Raw genomic sequence first — 18,624 nt, 5'->3', positions numbered from 1 at the left:
TGAATTTTCATCATTCAGATACACTTTTCTCGTAAATGACTGAAGTTAAACTCACAGAAATTGGTACAGATATTTAGAATGACCTCCTCTACCTCCCTTGCCTACTATTTCCTGGAAAATTTAAAACATGATGGTGATGTTGCTAATATTTCAGGTACATTTTTAAAATGTAAAATAAATTACTTATCTTTTTTCACAGATCAGCATCAGGGAAGGAAATTGGAGGCATAAAACATTTATGTGAATATTGTCTGTACTCTGACTCTTTTTCCAAGCTGTGCAGTCAATGGTTTCAAAGGAAATGGTACCGCAGTGAAATAGTGTTCTGTTTTTTATACTATTACAAATATTGTTGTCGGTACCAAAATATAATAAAACTCAATGATTTTTTTGGGACATGCTTTGACTAATGACCCTAACTGTGTGTAAGAATTTTGAGTTATCTCTCATTTATAGATCAGTTGCAGTATATGGGTGAAGATAATGATAAAAATACAGCCCGTTCAGGGGCGTGTCCCCTTAAGGTAGCGTGGAGAGCTGCTTCGAACCATTCTTCAGATTGAAGTCTATAACAACAACAATGCGTTTCTGACCAAGGAGAATTCAAGACCATGCACTGGGTAGATGCGGTACCTTAACCTTCTCTTTGCGGGTAGCAAGCGCATGGCATCGTTACTTTTATGTCATAAGCATACTTCTACAGGTAAGACTCCTGTCAACTTTAATGGGTCAACTTCTTTTTCTGCAGCCACATCTACTAATATATGCTACAGAACGCTGTCCACTGTACACAACAGTGCGAAGATGGGTAGAGAGGGTGTACAGAGGAGGGTGCTTAGTACTTGTATCAGCCACATTGTCCTACTTCATCCGCTTATTAATCGAAAGCCGATAATTTTCGATACTTTCAAAGATACAAAGACTTATTACAGTTTTGTGCTTTCGTTTGAGGCAGTCATTCCTGCAAAAATATTTGTAGATGTGAATATGTTCCATTGACGCATAATTCAAAACGGTTTTTGATGGTAAATAAAGTTTCCAATTTTAAATGAATAGAATAGAAAAATTAGGGATTCATGTGTCACAAATGGTAATACACGCCGATTGCGAGCTTTCCTTTTCAAATACGCTGGTGTCCAAAATTAAAGCAACAAACCGAAGGTGGCATTCCGGTCAACGGCAACCACACCAGCGATACCGTCAGGGCACCTATCAAACGCGGTAGTGTGTGTGCCGGGTAGTCCTACATTCACAATCGCTGTGTATACAGTCACAGACGGGGTGGTATTGCACGAAGAAGACGCCTACCAGGCTCTCTGCGGTGGAGGGCCATTAGAAGAATGTGTCTAGAGGGCTTAATGTGAATCGTTCTGTTATTTTCGGTTGTGGCTATAATTTATAGAGACCGAAACACTATCCCGAAGACCAGGTGTGTGATATCAGAAAGAGAAGAGTGTTATTTGGCTGTAATGGCTGGACGGTACCAACTGAATACTGCACGACAATTAGCATTAGACCTTGCAGCATCCACTGGACGTGTTGAATCGAGACAAACGGTGACGGAAGACTTAAAAAGAGTAGCCTTCATCGTCGGAGAACTGCTGTAACTGTACCTTGATGCGTCTTCACAGACGGGTACGTCTAGAGTGGATTTGTCAACATACCACCTGGACATCGAACAGTGGGTCAATGCTCTTTTTACAGATGAGTCCCGATTTGATCTAGAGAGTAATTCTCGATGGATTCGCATCTGAAAGGAACGTGGAACACGATTTCTGGACCCAAGCATGGTGGAAAGAGACCGATATCGAGGAGGATCCATACTGGTGTGGGCAGGGATTATGTGGACCACTTGAACACTTCTTCATGAAAGTGTTCGGGTGAATCGCCAAGGTTTAACTGCTGCCAGGTATCGTGACGAAATCTTGGGACCTCATGTGCGCTTGTTGCGTGTTGGTGTGGGCCCAGACTTCGTCTTTATGGACGATAACGCCCGACCTCACAGAGAACGGGTGGTTGATGTTTTCTTGGAAATGGAAAATGTTGCACGTATAGCCTGCCCTGCTCGCTCTCCCGATTTAATTCCCATAGATCATGTCTGGGATGCGCTAGGGAGACAGGTTGCATCCCGTCAGCATCCACCAAGCACTCTTCAACATTTGCGAGCAGCTCTGCAGGGAGGATGGGCGTTATTGCCTCAACATGACGACATCATTCACTGCATGCCCCTCGTTGTCGGACATGCATTGCTGCCAGAGGTGGTAACACCCCAGACTGACTACATTAACCAGTTGCCGGAATGTGTGTGCAAATCCGTTATATTGGAAAAAACGAAGAACATTTTTTTCTACCGTTATGAATACAGCAGTTATTTATATCTGTATTCTTGACATTGTTTCTACTGTACTATCACTTGTTTATACTGTTTCGTGGAAAATTAAAGGCAGCCTTGCAGAATTTCCGTTCGTTGCTTTAATTTTGGACACTAGTGTGCATCTGAAGCTTAGTTTTGAAGGCTCTGTAAATTCCAGAATCTCTCCAGATCATATTGACTCTTCAGTTTCTTTCGTTTGGTATCAAATGGCTCTGAGCACTATGGGACTTAACATCTTAGGTCATCAGTCCCCTAGAACTTAGAACTACTTAAACCTAACTAACCTAAGGACATCAGAAACATCCATGCCCGAGGCAGGATTCGAACCTGCGGCCGTAGCAGTCCCGCGGTTCCGGACTGTAGCGCCTAGAACCGCACGGCCACCGCGGCCGGCACGTTTGGTACCCATGCTATCGTAACGTACACTTGCACTGTAAACCAAGACACATCAAATGCTCATAAGTTTTCATTTACTTTTCGATACATCCGCTGTATATCACTTTGGTGGTATTATGGTTCATTTTCGAGGCTACTCTCAACACAGCTGTATTAACTTCTTCCATTCGCTTTGCAGTTCATGTGCCAGTAGTATAACGTTCATCGGAGCGTAGTTGTTTAGATATTCTTTAACGTGCAGTTCTTCTTCGTTTTCCATGTTTAAGAATCTGAAACTTTGCTGCAGGGTTGATGAGTATAGTTTTGGTGGTATGCAATCTTGTCTGATTAAACTTTCAATTTTGAATTTATCACTACCCTGATGACACATGCTGAGGGTTGTTCAATTGGCGCATGTATTCTTCCGTATACTAATATACGTTGAATTAATGTTCTGTTTGTTAAGGGGCATTAGTACAGACTTAGTTCAAAGCGACTCACAAGAGTTTTCATTATATGTGAATCGCAGATGATTCATACTGTTTCAATAACCGATTCATTCACAACTTGCAAACAGTCTGTCACGCGATAGTTTTTGTTATCAGTGATGCCACTTGGTAGTTTTTGCATCAATTATGCAGTGCTACTGATGTTGGTACCTATTTAGTGGTCTCTTAGACGAGTCGTGCGTTGAACGAACCCGACCAGGAAAAGAATATAGGAAGCAGAGCACCTCGCACCATTTCGTAAGCTCCATTGTATCTCTCCAGCTCACTGATAAAGCCACTGTTTGTTGTGGATTACAAAACCACCTTATGACACCATTTCTAGCAACTGTGTGATATGACACTATTTCTATTCGGTTTCCTTACCAGTCGCGTTGCTATTAAGCTTATCTTCTTGTCACAGAGCCACTTCCCAGCATCACGCTAAGAACGTAAATATGAATTTCTGCATGTGCCATCTGACGAGGAGCCTGAAAGGGCTGGGAAATTAGGTGAAGGGAATAAAAAAATGTTTTCTAAGTGGCTGGTGGTAGTTATTTGTGCTTATATTCAATGCTAGCTGAGTATATTACTAACTATATTACTAAATCTCTTCCTTCCCCCGCTCTCTACCCATCTCTTCCGCCCTCCTGACTGTCCATCTTCTTGTCGTCCACTCTATCTTTCATTCCCTGTCTCCTTCCGCCCTTCTCTCTCCTCTCACCCAATCTCTTCTCCTCTCCTCTCGCTCACCATCTCCTCGCCTTCCCTATCTCTGTTCACTTCCTCCGATCCCTCTCTCTATCCTTCTCTCCTGGAACTCAGTCTCCTTCTCCCATTCTATCATCACTTCACCCTCTATTATGTCCCTCTCCTCCTGTCCCTTCTCCTGTCTTGACACTCCCTGTCTGTCCATCTCTTCCTGCCCCTCCTCCCCCCCCCCCCCTCTTTCTCTCTCGAGGTTTTCGCACCCATCTGATCAGGAGGCTACTGGCTCTTACCCCTTATAATAGGTAACATGTGTACGAAGCTTGGCTGAAATCGATCCAGGTCCTTAGGAGGAGCCTTTTACCCACAGTTTTGTCTGCAGAAGCGCATATCACAAATATTTAATATATTTTACCTATATCTGCACTCGTATTCTACATGTATCTCTAGCGAATCTCGGCCTGCAGTTTCGATTTCACCAGATCAAGGTTTATGACGTCATACATCCCGAACTCTGTTGTACAGTACCACTATTTTATATGTACATTCAGTGACATATATATGGATACTATCTGCGAAAATAGTCGCTAATACTGTTAGTAATAAAGAAGTAATAAATTAAAACGCCTTGCAGGATGTGAAAGTTTTTCATGCAGCTCATTATATGAGGTCATACCTCTTGAGCCATAGGCCTTAAAAATATTATTCTTATGGGTACATTCAGCGTCATATGTGAATAATGTCTACAAAATATGTTGCGAATAGAGTTAATGGCAAAGAAGTAACAAATTAAAACGTCGTCCATGATGCAGCAGTTTTCCACGCATCTTAGTATTTATGACATCGTATCTTCTGCACTGTTACACAGTTTTGCTGGTAGATTTAGCGGTATATGCGAATACCGTCTATAAAATTTGTTGCGAAGAGAATTAGTAGAAAAGAAGCAAAAAATTAAAACTTCATGCTTCACGTGGCATTTTTTCTGTATGAACAGCCAAAATATAGTAAGCGATAAAGTTTTCTCCTTTCATCATTCTGAGGGGGTTGTCAGCGAGAAAAAGTTTGGTACAGATTTGAAATTATGTGTAAGATTTGTTGCAAGTCACTAAGTGCTCTCGTTCTCAAATATTGTAGAAGAACAAATAATGAATATTCGCGGGTCGTGAGCTACACTAATTTCTCACCCCCACCCTTTTGATAGTTAGGGGGCTCTTACCCCCACAGTGATTCTTTCCAGACAGTAAGTGATACGCGTATTAAGTATGTTTGAAACCCCCAAGTGGTTTGTAAGGAGATGTGGAGCATATATACGTACAAACATACATACACAAATGCACAAACATACAAACATACACACATACATATGTGCATCCATTTTTATAATATGTGTGGATTATATTGCTACTCTTAGTCATTTTATTTAGACACTAAAGCCGTAGTTCTCCTTGCTACCCAGGTAAAGTGGAAACAATCACATAAGTGCCACAGTATCGTTTAGCTTTGCAAATTTCCTTCATTAAGTGCAATTTTCGGTGTCTTCGGGAAGGATACGAAAGGATTTGAGGCCTTTGAGAAATAGTTGCTAGATTCACTCATTCAGTCAGTTACACATCGTGTTGCATAGATTCCATCTTGAAAAGATCCTTCCGTGATACAGGACGAGTCAAGTTACACATTAACAAGTAGACTTCAGGCTACTTCTGCAACGTATCGTAACAACGTACATTGTACAATCAGATGAGGGTGACCATCTGACGAAAGCCTGAATATCCACATTTGTATAGCCAACCTCTGCGAGAGATGCAGGAAGAGAGTCAATAGACGTTCAGGAAGGTGCCGCCAGGGATGTGTGGGGCCATGTAGGCAGGCTCCAGTGCTCTGGCCAGCCCGTTATGTTTCTGTCAGAGCGCTGCAGCCGGCATGACTCCACATCCCTGACGGTACCTTCAACTGGCTCTAAGCGCTATGAGACTTAATATCTGAGGTCATCAGTCCCCTAGACTTAGAGCTACGGAAAACCTAACTAACCTAAGAACATTACACACATCTATGCCCGAGGCGGGATTCGAACCTGCGATCGTAGCAGCAGCGCGGTTCCGGACTGAAGCGCCTAGAACCGCTCGGCCACAGCGGCCGGCGGCGGTACCTTCCTGAACGTCCACTGACTCTTTTCGTGCACCGCTCGCAGCGGCTCGTGCGATTATTCAGGCTTCTGACAGGTGGTCACATTCATGTAACTGGTTAATCTGCATGCATAAACGATTTATTGTACTTACAAGGGGAGGCCGCCAATTGTGAAATTCAGATTTGATTCATACGCGCATAATAAAAGCTCATGGCCAGATGTGTAATTTGGCAAAGCACCAAGATGCACTTCTCAGCCGTTGTCGAGAAAATCGACAGTTAAAAGAAACAGTTGCGGTGAAATACTCTTAACGATTAATAATTTTCCAAAGCGTCGTGGCGCAGCGGTAAGCGCTCGGGTTTGTAATCCGAAGGTCGCCGGATCGAATCTCGCACCATACAACTTTTTTTATTTTAGTATTTGTTTTTTGTAGTTCAGATGTGTATACATATATAAATACATATGCATAATTGTTGCAACTGATTGCCAGGAATATATATATATATATATGCAACTGATTGCCAGGAATATATATATATATATATATATATTGCCAGGAATATATATATATATATATATATATATATATATATATATATATATATATTCCTGGCAATCAGTTGCAATAAGTTGTTGAAAGTCGTTTGTCGTGGAAAAACTGGCGACTTCGAACATCATTATGTTTTCCGCAAACAAAGTTGTATTTCACAAATGTTATTAATTGTCTTCATAATGTTAACCACGTATAGTTAACGGAAGACGTAGAAACGATATTCCGAAACGAATACGTACAACGTAAGTCAAACGTTCGAATTAGAAATGAGACCCCACGAACACAAATTCGCTGTGGCAGGTATGAAATATAAACTTCGTTACTCGCTCGTTACACTTGAAGGACAGATGTTGAATGGGCCGAAACGAGCCGCCGCATAACAGCGTAGTTGCCTGCTAACTTCGAAAGAAGGTAGATGCGGTCCCTAGCGCAACTTATAGCATCGTCGAAAAGCAGTGCGGACGGGAGAGTTTTGGTACACCCTGTTCAAAAAACGGAAAAATGGAGGCGGTACAATTGGAGAGCGAGCCGCCTTCACCAACATGCATAAGCAATTCATTAATAGTTTGTTTATATATATAATTTCAATTACAAAAAACTAACAATAAAAAAAAATTGCATGGCGCGAGATTCGATCCGGCGACCTTCGGATTACGAGCCCTAGCGCTTACCGCTGCGCCACGGTGCTGTAGAAAACTATTCATCGTAGAGAGTATTTCACCGCAACGGTTTCTTTTAACTGTCGATTTTCTCGACAACGGCTGAGACGTGCATCTTGGTGCTTTGCCACATTACACCTCTGGCCATGAGCTTTTATTATGCGCAGAATGAATCGAATCTGAATTTCACAATTGGCTGCCTCCCCTTGTTAGTTAGGATTTTATCCGCGTTGGTATTGCTCCAAGAGGATTTCATTTCCTCATCGAGAGGCTGGAATCACGTATCTTGTCAACTTCAACTCAGTTTATAGTAGCTTTGTTTCTAATTCGTTTTGTTTTCCCTTTAATCATTAAATTGTGTACGCTACCCGAGGTTTATTCCTCACTGAATAAGAAGATTATTCTATCCACAATATGATAGTAGTACTACTTTACAAGATATATAGTTTATTTGTCGAAATAAGTTTCGATTACAAAAGGGTATCAGTCTCCAAGAACATTGTTATTTTTTAAAGGATTTTGGCTTCACGAGAAGACGTTTATTTCCAAAGATATTATGGCTAACAGTGATTTTTTTTACTGATGTTTTCCTACAAGAGTTTTAGTTTTGGAAAAGCGTTTTCTTTTAAAGAACACATTTGATTCCAAAAAAAAATTTAATTTCCAATAGTATTTGAGCGAACCTTCTTAAGAAGACATCGTTAGCTAACACCGACGAAGGCAATTTTGATGAGACTGAATTTGGCTGTAAGGAGAGGACGGAGGCCCAATAAAAGAAAAAGAGTAAAACAAGATGACTTATTTGGTAGCATACAACCTGGTACGGCTGACCCTGGTTTGCGGTGCTTTAACATGCCGTCTCTACTCCAATAACATCTTTCAGTCTACACAGCTAAAATACTGACAGCTACTAATACCTATACTGCAGAAACTTTTCAGAATGGAGCTAAGGTATATCCGAGATTTTCACTTCGGAATGGTCAGTACCGTCACCGGTGAACGTACGCCTGTTTTCCTACTGAGTCTCTCCTGCGGAATTTCAAAGTCAACGAAATTAATATTCCCAGAATACCTAAGTCCATATCGGACATTTTCTTACAAGCAGTAGACCAGTTACAACCAGAATGGTAGGGAAAAGTAAGTAAACTTATTATTATTCCAAAGGTAAATGTCAATACGAAGTAAATAAGCTTATTATTATTTCAAAATTAAATGTCAATACATTCAATCCACTGTGAGACGAAACGTTCAGTGCCTCTATAGAAAAACGTTTTCTGTTGTGTACGGAACCATGATTGTACCCAGGTTTCTGAAACAAATCGTCGGCCACAAATGTTTTCCATCAAGACTCCTAACAAGTGGAACTCGCTTGGAGAGATAACGGGACGGGGTGCAAGATGCGTAAGGGCTACCCAGCGAAAATTCTGCAGCGTAGTCGAAACAAAAAGGGGCAATATGAGGGCTCGCTCACATCCCCCGTACAGTCCTGGTCCCTCCCCATGCTAATTCCATGATTTTGGCTGTTGATTTCCTTCGGTCGAACAGCTATATCACACCTCGGTACAATCATGATTCCGTAGGCAACCGGAAACGTTTTTTCGTGAAGGCTTGACCGTCTTGTCTCACAGTGGAATACATGTTTTAACAGTTACGGCGATTACTCTTGGGATAATAGACAGTTTACATACTTTACGCGTGTATATTGTTTCCATTTGATTTCTCCTTACCCATGCGCTTATGAGTTGAGATGAGCTTCCTGGCATATTACACACTCTTATCAAAGACGGTGAAACTGACGGCGGGTGTACAGTGGTAGGACAATGGCTCGCATTCGAAGGACGGAGAATCGAAAATCACGTCTAGCCCTCTAAATTTAGATTTTGCGTGGTTTTGCTAAATCACTTGCGGCAAAAGCTGAGATGTAATGTTCGGAAAAGACACAACCGATTTCTTTCCCTGACGGGAGTTTGTCTCTAATGACGTCGTCGTTGACTATCTTTTTCTTTTTTTTAAAAAAAGATATTGAAGCTCTGGTAAGTGCCGCCCTGGCTTTCACAGGAAAAAGTTAGGGTATACAACAGGAGGATTCTCTTTATTTTGGTGGCAATTCACATTTCGTACTCAAACCGCGGGAGTTTGATAATTTTGGGTCGAGTATCCACGTCCCTGAATGTGGCGAAAACGTTTCTTCATCCAGTATAAAAACGGACCACCTACAGCCGTCCTTGGGATGATATTTGTTATATGGTCACCAGTTTCGGTGCTTCAGTAGACCATCTTCATGTCTTAACTGACGCTGAAGCGGTTAACTCAAATTGTATACACGATTCCATTAGTGGCCAACATCTATAAATAAACTGGTTTCCGCAGAGTACCTATAACAATGATATTGTGTCCCCAACCATCAACTACCAAACGACTGGAGAAACAGTCCTTGGGCGCTCTATTTTGAATGTTTCTCCTGTCATTTGGTAGCCGACGGTTGGAGACACAACATCATACTTTCAGGTAGTCTGCGAATGTCAGTTCATAGATGTTGGCCACTGATGGGATCGCGTATACGATTTGAGTTAACCGCCTCAGATCAGTTAAATTCTGAAGACGATGTACTGAAGCTCCGAAAACGGTAACCATTTAATAAATTACATCGTAAGGACGGCTGTAGGTGTTCCATTTTATCGCATATGTGAGCGGCCGAATCCCTCAAACCTTCAACCGAAAGGATGGACATACAGCCGGCCGCGGTGGTCGTGCGGTTCTAGGCGCTGCAGTCCGGAACCGCGGGACTGCTGCGGCCGCAGGTTCGAATCCTACCTCGGGCATGGATGTATATGATGTCCTTAGGTTAGTTAGGTCTAAGTAGTTCTAAGTTCTAGGGGACTAATGACCTAAGGTGTTAAGTCCCATAGTGCTCAGAGCCACTTTTTTTTTTTTTTTTTGATGGACATACAAAAGCTTCCTTCGTTCTAGTGCAAGATTTTCATTTCTAAGAAATTCCTAAAACTGTCATTTCAATGCACTCAGAATTCTTGAAACTCTCTTTTTTATATTACAGTCCTCTGTAAATGTCAATGCACTCAGAACTCTTCTGACCCACATTTTTATATTACAGTCCTCTGTAAATAGTTTTAAATAAGAAAACAATAACTATCGTGGTGAATCATAAGAGGCACTTTACTAAGATATATAACGTTTAACATAAAATAATAAGCTAAAAAAGTGTAATGCTTTATATTTACGTGAAAGCTTGGATTTTAATCTACTTTTCAACATAGTTTCTACCTATATTAAGGCACTTATCGTGTCGAAAGACCTGCTTCCGACACTCATCCTCATAGAGATCTGCTGCCTGGGACTCTCGCAGAGCTGACAAGCAAGGTGCTGCTCGTAAGTGCAAGAACAAACGACTATACGGAAGGTGATCAGATTGTTCCATAACTGATGAGATCTTGCGTGCGATGGGCCACATGGTGGGGGTTGACTGGTTCAACTGGCTCTGAGCACTATGGGACTTAACATCTGAGGTCATCAATCCCCTAGAACTTAGAACTACTTAAACCTAACTAAACTAAGGACATCACACACATCCATGCCCGATGCAGAATTAGAACCTGCAACCGTAGCGGTCGCGCGGTTCTAGACTGAAGGGCCTAGAACCGCTCGGACACTCCGGCCGGTGGTGGTGGTTGCTTCGGAGGAGGAGACCAAACAGCGAAGTTGGGCCACAAGGACTGAGACATTGTCATGTAGGGAAATGGCTTCTCTATTGAGCATGCCACGCTCGCTTTTCTTTTGGGCTGCACGGCGCAGTTTCCTTATGATCTCACAATATCTGTCTGGACTGACGGTACTATACCGAGGTAAAAAAAAAAAAAAAAAAAAAGGAGCAGACTAGCACCACACCCTGCCCATTCGAAAACACAGTGCACTTGATTTTTCGGACTGAAATTGTTTGCTGCAACTTCAGTTACGCGGGGGTGGTTAACACCTCCACTGCAAAGAGCAATCTATGTTCACTTTCTCTGCATGAAAGTCACTGCACTGGTTAAACGACTGGTTTTGTCCAAATCAATCAGCATTTTTGGAAGCACACAGTGTTCAGCACAATTTCATACAGGAAGCTTCTTGAAACGGGAGGAAAAGCATCAGATAATGGTGAAATCGTGTAGCGTCTATCTTCTGGAGCAGTTTAGTCATCATTCTTCTCCAGATCACCAGTAATGACAGACTGTCGCCAACTTCATTTCTTTAAATGCTCTTCACAATTTTCTAACCATTCCATCCATGCTCATACGTTTTCTCCATACACCTCACTAATCTGAGGAGGAACTTCGGTAGGTTTCTATCTCTTGCATTTAAGAAACGAATAAGAGCAAGTATTTCACAAATGGCAGCATTTAGACTGTGCTGAGCAATTTTAAAGAAGTGTAAATAAAAGGACATGCAAACGAAAAGTACTGTAACAGTTGAAGGTACTTAGCGAATATGATCCGTACGGGGTCTGCAAAACTCCAACGGCAATATTTCAAAACAAAGCGGCACTTGTTTTGCAAGCGCGCTTCGTATTATGTCACTTCGGTCGGCCGGCCTTGACGTTTCCTATTCCTCTTGGTCTGTTGCAAGAGTCCGCGATACACAGCACAGTGATCCTGACATTGCCCGGCCGCTGTGCTTCCCCGCTGGCCTCGTCACAGAAGCCGGTTTCTGACGTCACGCGACTTTCTGTCGTTCGTTCACCATGCACCTCCAGGAACTAGAGATCGGATTGCAGACTCCTGGGAAGTGAATAGTCACCGTGAAGGTCAGCGCAATAGTCACTCTTTGCGCCACCATCTCAAAGGCTTCACACGATTTTTCTGCCTTATTTATCACCTCTTGTAATGATACGAACACCGAATGTATTTTAATGTAATCTACGCTAATCTTTTGTCATAATGAGATAGGAGTTTCCAGTCATTCTTGTCGTTCAAAACGGAAGCTGTTCACTTTACTCTTTTCGTCCACAATTGTAGTGCTGAGGTTAGTGTGCATAACCTCTCATTTACAGAGTCATAGCCGGCCGTTGTGGCCGAGAGGTTCTAGGCGCTTCAATCTGGAACCGCGCTACCGCTACTATCGCAGGTTCGAATCCTGCCTCGGGCACGGATGTGTGTGATGTCCTTAGGTTAGTTAGGTTAAAGTAGTTCTAAGTTCTAGGGAACTGATGACCTCAGATGTTAAGACCCATAGTGCTCAGAGCCATTTGAACCATTTACAGATTCATACGCAGATCGCCCTATTATTTTCTACTAAAATGTTAAAATCTTTCCAATGCATAAAGTAGTCAGCCTTTATTCTGAAACTCTTTGCACTGAGGTGGCGGAAGCCATGGCCGGTAGTATCACGTACACAAGGTATAAAAGGGCGTGCATTGACGGAGCTGCCATGTATAATCAGGTGATTCGCGTGAAAAGGCTTCCGACTTGATTGTGGCCGCAAAAAATGGAAATGTACATACGACATTGTGGGCCGGGAGTCACCTTTTCGGGGAAGTTCGACCGCCGAGGGCAAGTACTTATTGCATTCGACGCCACATTGGGCGACTTGCGCGTCGGAGATGGGGATGAAATGATGAGAAGGACAACACAGCAACCAGTCCCTAAGCGGAGAAAATCTCCTGGCGCATCCGGAAATCGAACCCGGGCCCCTTGGCGTGGCATTCCGCCGTGCTTACCACCCAGCTAACGAGGGCGGACTATGACCGCAAGACACACTTTGAAAGCGGAATGGTATTTGGAGCTAGACGTATGGAACATTCCATTTCGGAAATCGTTAGTGAATTCAATGTTCCGAGATCCACAGTGTTAGGAGTGTGCCTGAGAATACCAAATTTCAGGTGGTACCTCTCACCACGGAAAACGCAGTGGTCGATGGCCTCCAGTTAACGACGTAGAGCAGTGGCGTTCGCGTAGAGCTGTCAGTGCTGACAGACAAGCAACATTGCATGAAACAACCTCAGAAATCGGTGTGGGACGTACGGCGAACGTATTCGTTAGGACAGTGCGGCGAATTTTGCCGTTATTAGGCTACGGCAGCAGACGACCTAGACGAGCGCCTTTGCTAACAGCGTGACATCGCCCATCGCCTGCAGCGCCTCTCGTGGGCTCGTGACCGTATCAGTTCGACCCTACACGACTCGAAAACCGTGGCCTTGCCGGATGAGTCCCGATTTCAATAGGTGTCGAGTGTGGCGCAGATCCCACGAACTCATGGGCCCGGGTTGTCAACAAAGCACTTTCCTAAGCTGGTGGTGGCTCCATAGTGGTATAATCTGTTACGTGGAGATCGGGTCATTTGGTCCAACTGAATCGATCGTTGACTGAAAATGGTTATGTTAGTCTACTTTGAGACCATCTACAACCATTCATATACTTCGTGTTCGCAAAAAAAAAACCATGGAATTTTTATGAGTGATAGTGCGCCATGTCGCCGGGCCAAAATTGTTCGCGATTAGTTTGAAGAACATTCTGGACAATTCGAACGAATGGTTTGGCCACCCAGATCGCCCGACAAGAATCCCTTCGAGCATTTATGGGACGTAATCAAGAGGTCATTCCGTGAACAAACTCCTGCACTGGCTATTCTTTCGCAATTGTGGGCGGCTATAGAGTCAGTTTGGCTCAATATTTCTGCATGGGACTTCCAAGGGCTTGTTGAGTCCGCGTCACGTCGAGTCGCTGCACTACGCTAAGGAAAATGAGGTCCGACACGATATTAGGAGGTATCCCATGACTACTGTCATCTCAGTGTATATGCAAGGCGTAACAAAGACATTTTGATTAGTTCTTCATACAGTCCCTGGTTAAATTACAAATAGTTTTTCTCAGAGAGTGTACGGTTGCTGAATATTACTCTTGCTTTTGTGCTTTGGTAACATACTGTTCGTATGTACTTGCCGGCATGGCAGAGGGGCAACGAGGATAAGACAAACACAGCAGCATCCTGTACCATAGTCACTTAGAACGATGAGATTGGATAAACGTCTTCCACTGGGAGTCTACTGGGTCTGTTTGTTGATCTGGGTCCGTCAAGGAGTTCAGAAAGGAACCTGAACAATTCCACTATGACACTGAGCGAAAATGTCGTTTGTTATTGGTAGGTTGAAATGTACACTCATTATTTAGCTTTCTACTCCTTCCTTATTTTGTTTTCTTTCTTTTCCTACCTTTTTCGATGATATACAAAAATTCAGAATGGCAAAGGATCAACTAATTGACAAAAGATATCTAGAAGGATAGTTTCAAGGATGAGACTGTTAGATAAATCCAGTTATACACTTATTTCTCCTGGAAAGATATAGGATTCTGATACGGTATCCCTGGCGTACATCTCTTTGAAGTTAACTGCGACCGATCATGGCAGACAGTGCATTATAGTATTCTCCATTAGAGACCGTTAGCACTAATTCGGGACTGACATGGCTCATGGATGTATGCTTTACCCTCCTGGAATGTCTACACCTGTAACCGCAAGCCACCTTAAGGTGATTGGCGGAGAGTACTATGTGTACCACTGCCACCTGTCCCCGTATCCTGCTTGATTTGCGAATGGTACTCGGGCACAATTATAGTTGGTAAAGCTCAGCATGAATTACAATTTTCCTTATCGTAGCTTCAGGGTTTCTCACGTTGCATAAGAAGGAGAAGGTAATACGTTGCTCGACTCTTTTAGAAACGTACGCTATCAGAAATTTAATTATAAGCCACGCTGATATGAAAGAGGAAGCCGCCTGGTAGAATTTTTCACAGAGCATAACTTAATCATAGCTAACACTTAGTTCAAGAATTATGAAAGAAGGTTGTATACATTGAAGAACCCTGGAGATACTAAAAGGTATCAGATAGATTATATAATGGTAAGACAGAGATTTAGGAACCAGGTTTTAAATTGTAAGACATTTCCAGGGGCAGATGTGGACTCTGACCACAATCTATTGGTTATGAATTGTAGATTAAAACTGAAGAAACTACAAAAAGTTGGGAATTTAAAGAGATGGGACCTGGATAAACTGAAAGAACCAGAGGTTGTACAGAGTTTCAGGGAGAGCATAAGGGAACAATTGACAGGCATGGGGGAAAGAAATACAGCAGAAGAAGAATGGGTAGCTTTGAGGAATGAAATAGTGAAGGCAGCAGAGGATCAAGTAGGTAAAAAGATGAGGGCTAATAGAAATCCTTGGGTAACAGAAGAAATATTGAATTTAATTGGTGAAAGGAGAAAATATAAAAATGCAGTAAATGAAGCACGCAAAAAGGAATACAAACGTCTCAAAAATTAGATCGACAGGAAGTGCAAAATGGCTAAGCAGGCATGGCTAGAGGACAAATGTAAGGATGTAGAGGCTTATCTCACGAGGGGTAAGATAGATACTGCCTACAGGAAAATTAAAGAGACCTTTGGAGGAAAGAGAACCACTTGAATGAATATCAAGAGCTCAGATGGAAACCCAGTTCTAAGCAAAGAAGGGAAAGCAGAAAGGTGGAAGGAGTATAAGAAGGTCTATACAAGGGCGATGTACTGGAGGAAAATTTTATGGAAATGGAAGAGGATGTAGATGAAGATGAAATGGGAGATACGATACTGTGTGAAGAGTTTGACAGAGTACTGAAAGACCTGAGTCAAAACATAGCCTCGGGAGTAGACAACATTCCATTAGAACTACTGACGGCCTTGGGAGAGCCAGTCATGACAAAACTCTACCATGTCGTGAGCAAGATGTATGAGGCAAGCGAAATACCCTCAGACTTCAAGAAGAATATAATAATCCCAATCCCAAAGAAAGCAGATGTGAAAATTACCGAACTATCAGTTTAATATGTCATTGCTGCAAAATACTAACGCGAATTCTTTACAGACGAATGGAAAAACTGGTAGAAGTCGACCTCGGGGAAGATCAGTTTGGATTCCGTAGAAATGTTGGAACACGTGAGGCAATACTGACCCTACGACTTACCTTAGAAGAAAGATTAAGGAAAGGTAAACCTACATTTCTAGCATTTGTAGACTTAGAGAAAGCTTTTGACAATGTTGACTGGAATACTCTCTTTCGAATTCTGAAGGTGGCAGGGGTAAAATACAGGGAGCGAAAGGCTATTTACAATTTGTACAGAAACCAGATGGCAATTATAAGAGTCGAGGGACATAAAAGGGAAGCAGTGGTTGGGAAGGGAGTGAAACAGGGTTGTAGCCTCTCCTCGATGCTATTCAATCTGTATATTGAGCAAGCAGTAAAGGAAACAAAAGTAAAGTTCAGAGTAGGCATTAAAATCCACGGAGAAGAAATAAAAACTCTGAGGTTCGCCGATGACATTGTAACTCTGTCAGAGACAGCAAAGGACTTGGAAGAGCACTTGAACGGAATGGACAGTGTCTTGAAAGGAGGGTATAAGATGAACATCAACTAAAGCAAAACGAGGATAATGGAATGTAGTCGAATTAAATCGGGTAATGCTGAGAGAATTAGATTAGGAAATGAGACTCTTAAAGTAGTAAAGGTGTTTTGCTATTTGGGGAGCAAATAACTGATGATGGTCGAAGTAGAGAGGATATAAAATGTAGACTGGCAATGGCAAGGAAAGCGTTTCTGAAGAAGAGAAATTTGTTAACATCGAGTATTGATTTAAGTGTCAGGAAGTCGTTTCTGAAAGTATTTGTATGGAGTGTAGCCATGTATGGAAGTGAAACATGGACGATAAATAGTTTAGGCAAGAAGAGAACAGAAGCATTCGAAATGTGGTGCTACAGAAGAATGCTGAAGGTTAGATGGGTAGATCACATAACAAATGAGGAGGTATCGAATAGAATTGGGGAAAAGAAGAGTTTGTGGCACAACTTGACTAGAAGAAGGGATCGGTTGGTAGGACATGAGACGAAGAAGGTTGCACAGGATAGAGCAGCATGGAGAGCTACATCAAACCAGTCTCAGGACTGAAGACCACAACAACAACGATATGAACAACGCCGACGTTGTAGCGTCTAGTTCCAGATTTCCTGTGGCGCTTTTGTGCTTACTTAACGAACCGATGAAGAAACGTGCTGCTCTTCTTTGAATTTTATATATTTCCTCTTTCTATTGTGCGCGGTAAGGGTCCCAGATAGGGGAGCAACATTTAAGTATCGTTCGAATAAGGGCTGAAAATTTATTCCGCTAGCAACACTGACATCAGCAGCGGAAACCTATGAGTTTACCTACGGTTTCTGTTGCTTTCAGTGAGACAGAAACGGTAACGAATGGTTATTGCAAGAAACTCTTCCAGATTTATATCCCGCAAATTTCCGCAACAGTTGCAGCTACTGTAGAATTTATCTTCGTCTGCGGTTGTTGCGAGAGCAGTAGCAGCGTTTCCCGTGATAAAACCAATGTGTACTGCGATAACCCGTTTCCTTTGCGGTAAAGACTTCAAAATGCAATTCATTTCGAAACTCCAGCGGCGAGGAATCAAACTGCACAAAAATATCCTCTTCCGAACTGATACAACGCTGCATTACTTGACTGTTTATTGGGTTCCTGGAAGACTTTAGCCTGTAATACGAAGTGAAGTAAAACGCATTGGATAATCGAGAAACGAATAACCTTAAAAGTCATTGCGGTAAGGGAGCCTTCCAGTATAAATAAACAAATCTCTACTCCGTAAACATTTGAAAATCAAAAGACTGTTGCTCCTTAAATCAAGCAGTACTCTAAATATATCATGTACTACGCTGTCACTTGCGTTCACCAACCCTCTCCTAAAACAGTTAGCACGCAAGGTCATTATTGTTAATACTGCCCTCTTTCTACGTCACCCAGAGGTAATGTTCTGCAGTAGAACGATTGATCCACACAGTGTCTAGAATTTCAGTTTAGTTAGAAAAAACGGCAGAGCTTGGAGACTCAGATCTCTCCGCCGTTTAGCTCAGTACATCTTAAATATTTCTTATGAATCAAAAGGCTGGAATTATGAAGCGAGTCATTGTTAACAACGACAGTAATGATACAACAGTCTAACAAATCTAAACCTACTATCGCAACAATTTTCAAAACAGCAGAGTACCCTACCACGAATATAGGAGTTACACAGTGCAACAAACCAATGTCTGTAATGTCTGCTTGAAGAAGGACAAAAGTGTATGGCTCTTGTCTAGAAACTAAGTACAGAAACGAAAAATTATGTATTAGAAGTAATAATAATATCACAACAATTCCTGAAGAGTCGGCTAAAGGGCATGAGCATAAAATACATCTCATAAGTTAACCAATGAAAGGATAACGTTCTACGAGTCTGGGCTTGGAATTTCAGAAGACTGAACGTAGTAGGGAAGCTAGA

The sequence above is a fragment of the Schistocerca piceifrons genome, chromosome 2, assembly GCF_021461385.2.
Source record: "Schistocerca piceifrons isolate TAMUIC-IGC-003096 chromosome 2, iqSchPice1.1, whole genome shotgun sequence".
Classification (NCBI taxonomy): domain Eukaryota; kingdom Metazoa; phylum Arthropoda; class Insecta; order Orthoptera; family Acrididae; genus Schistocerca; species Schistocerca piceifrons.
Note: the sequence above shows the minus strand (reverse complement) of the source record.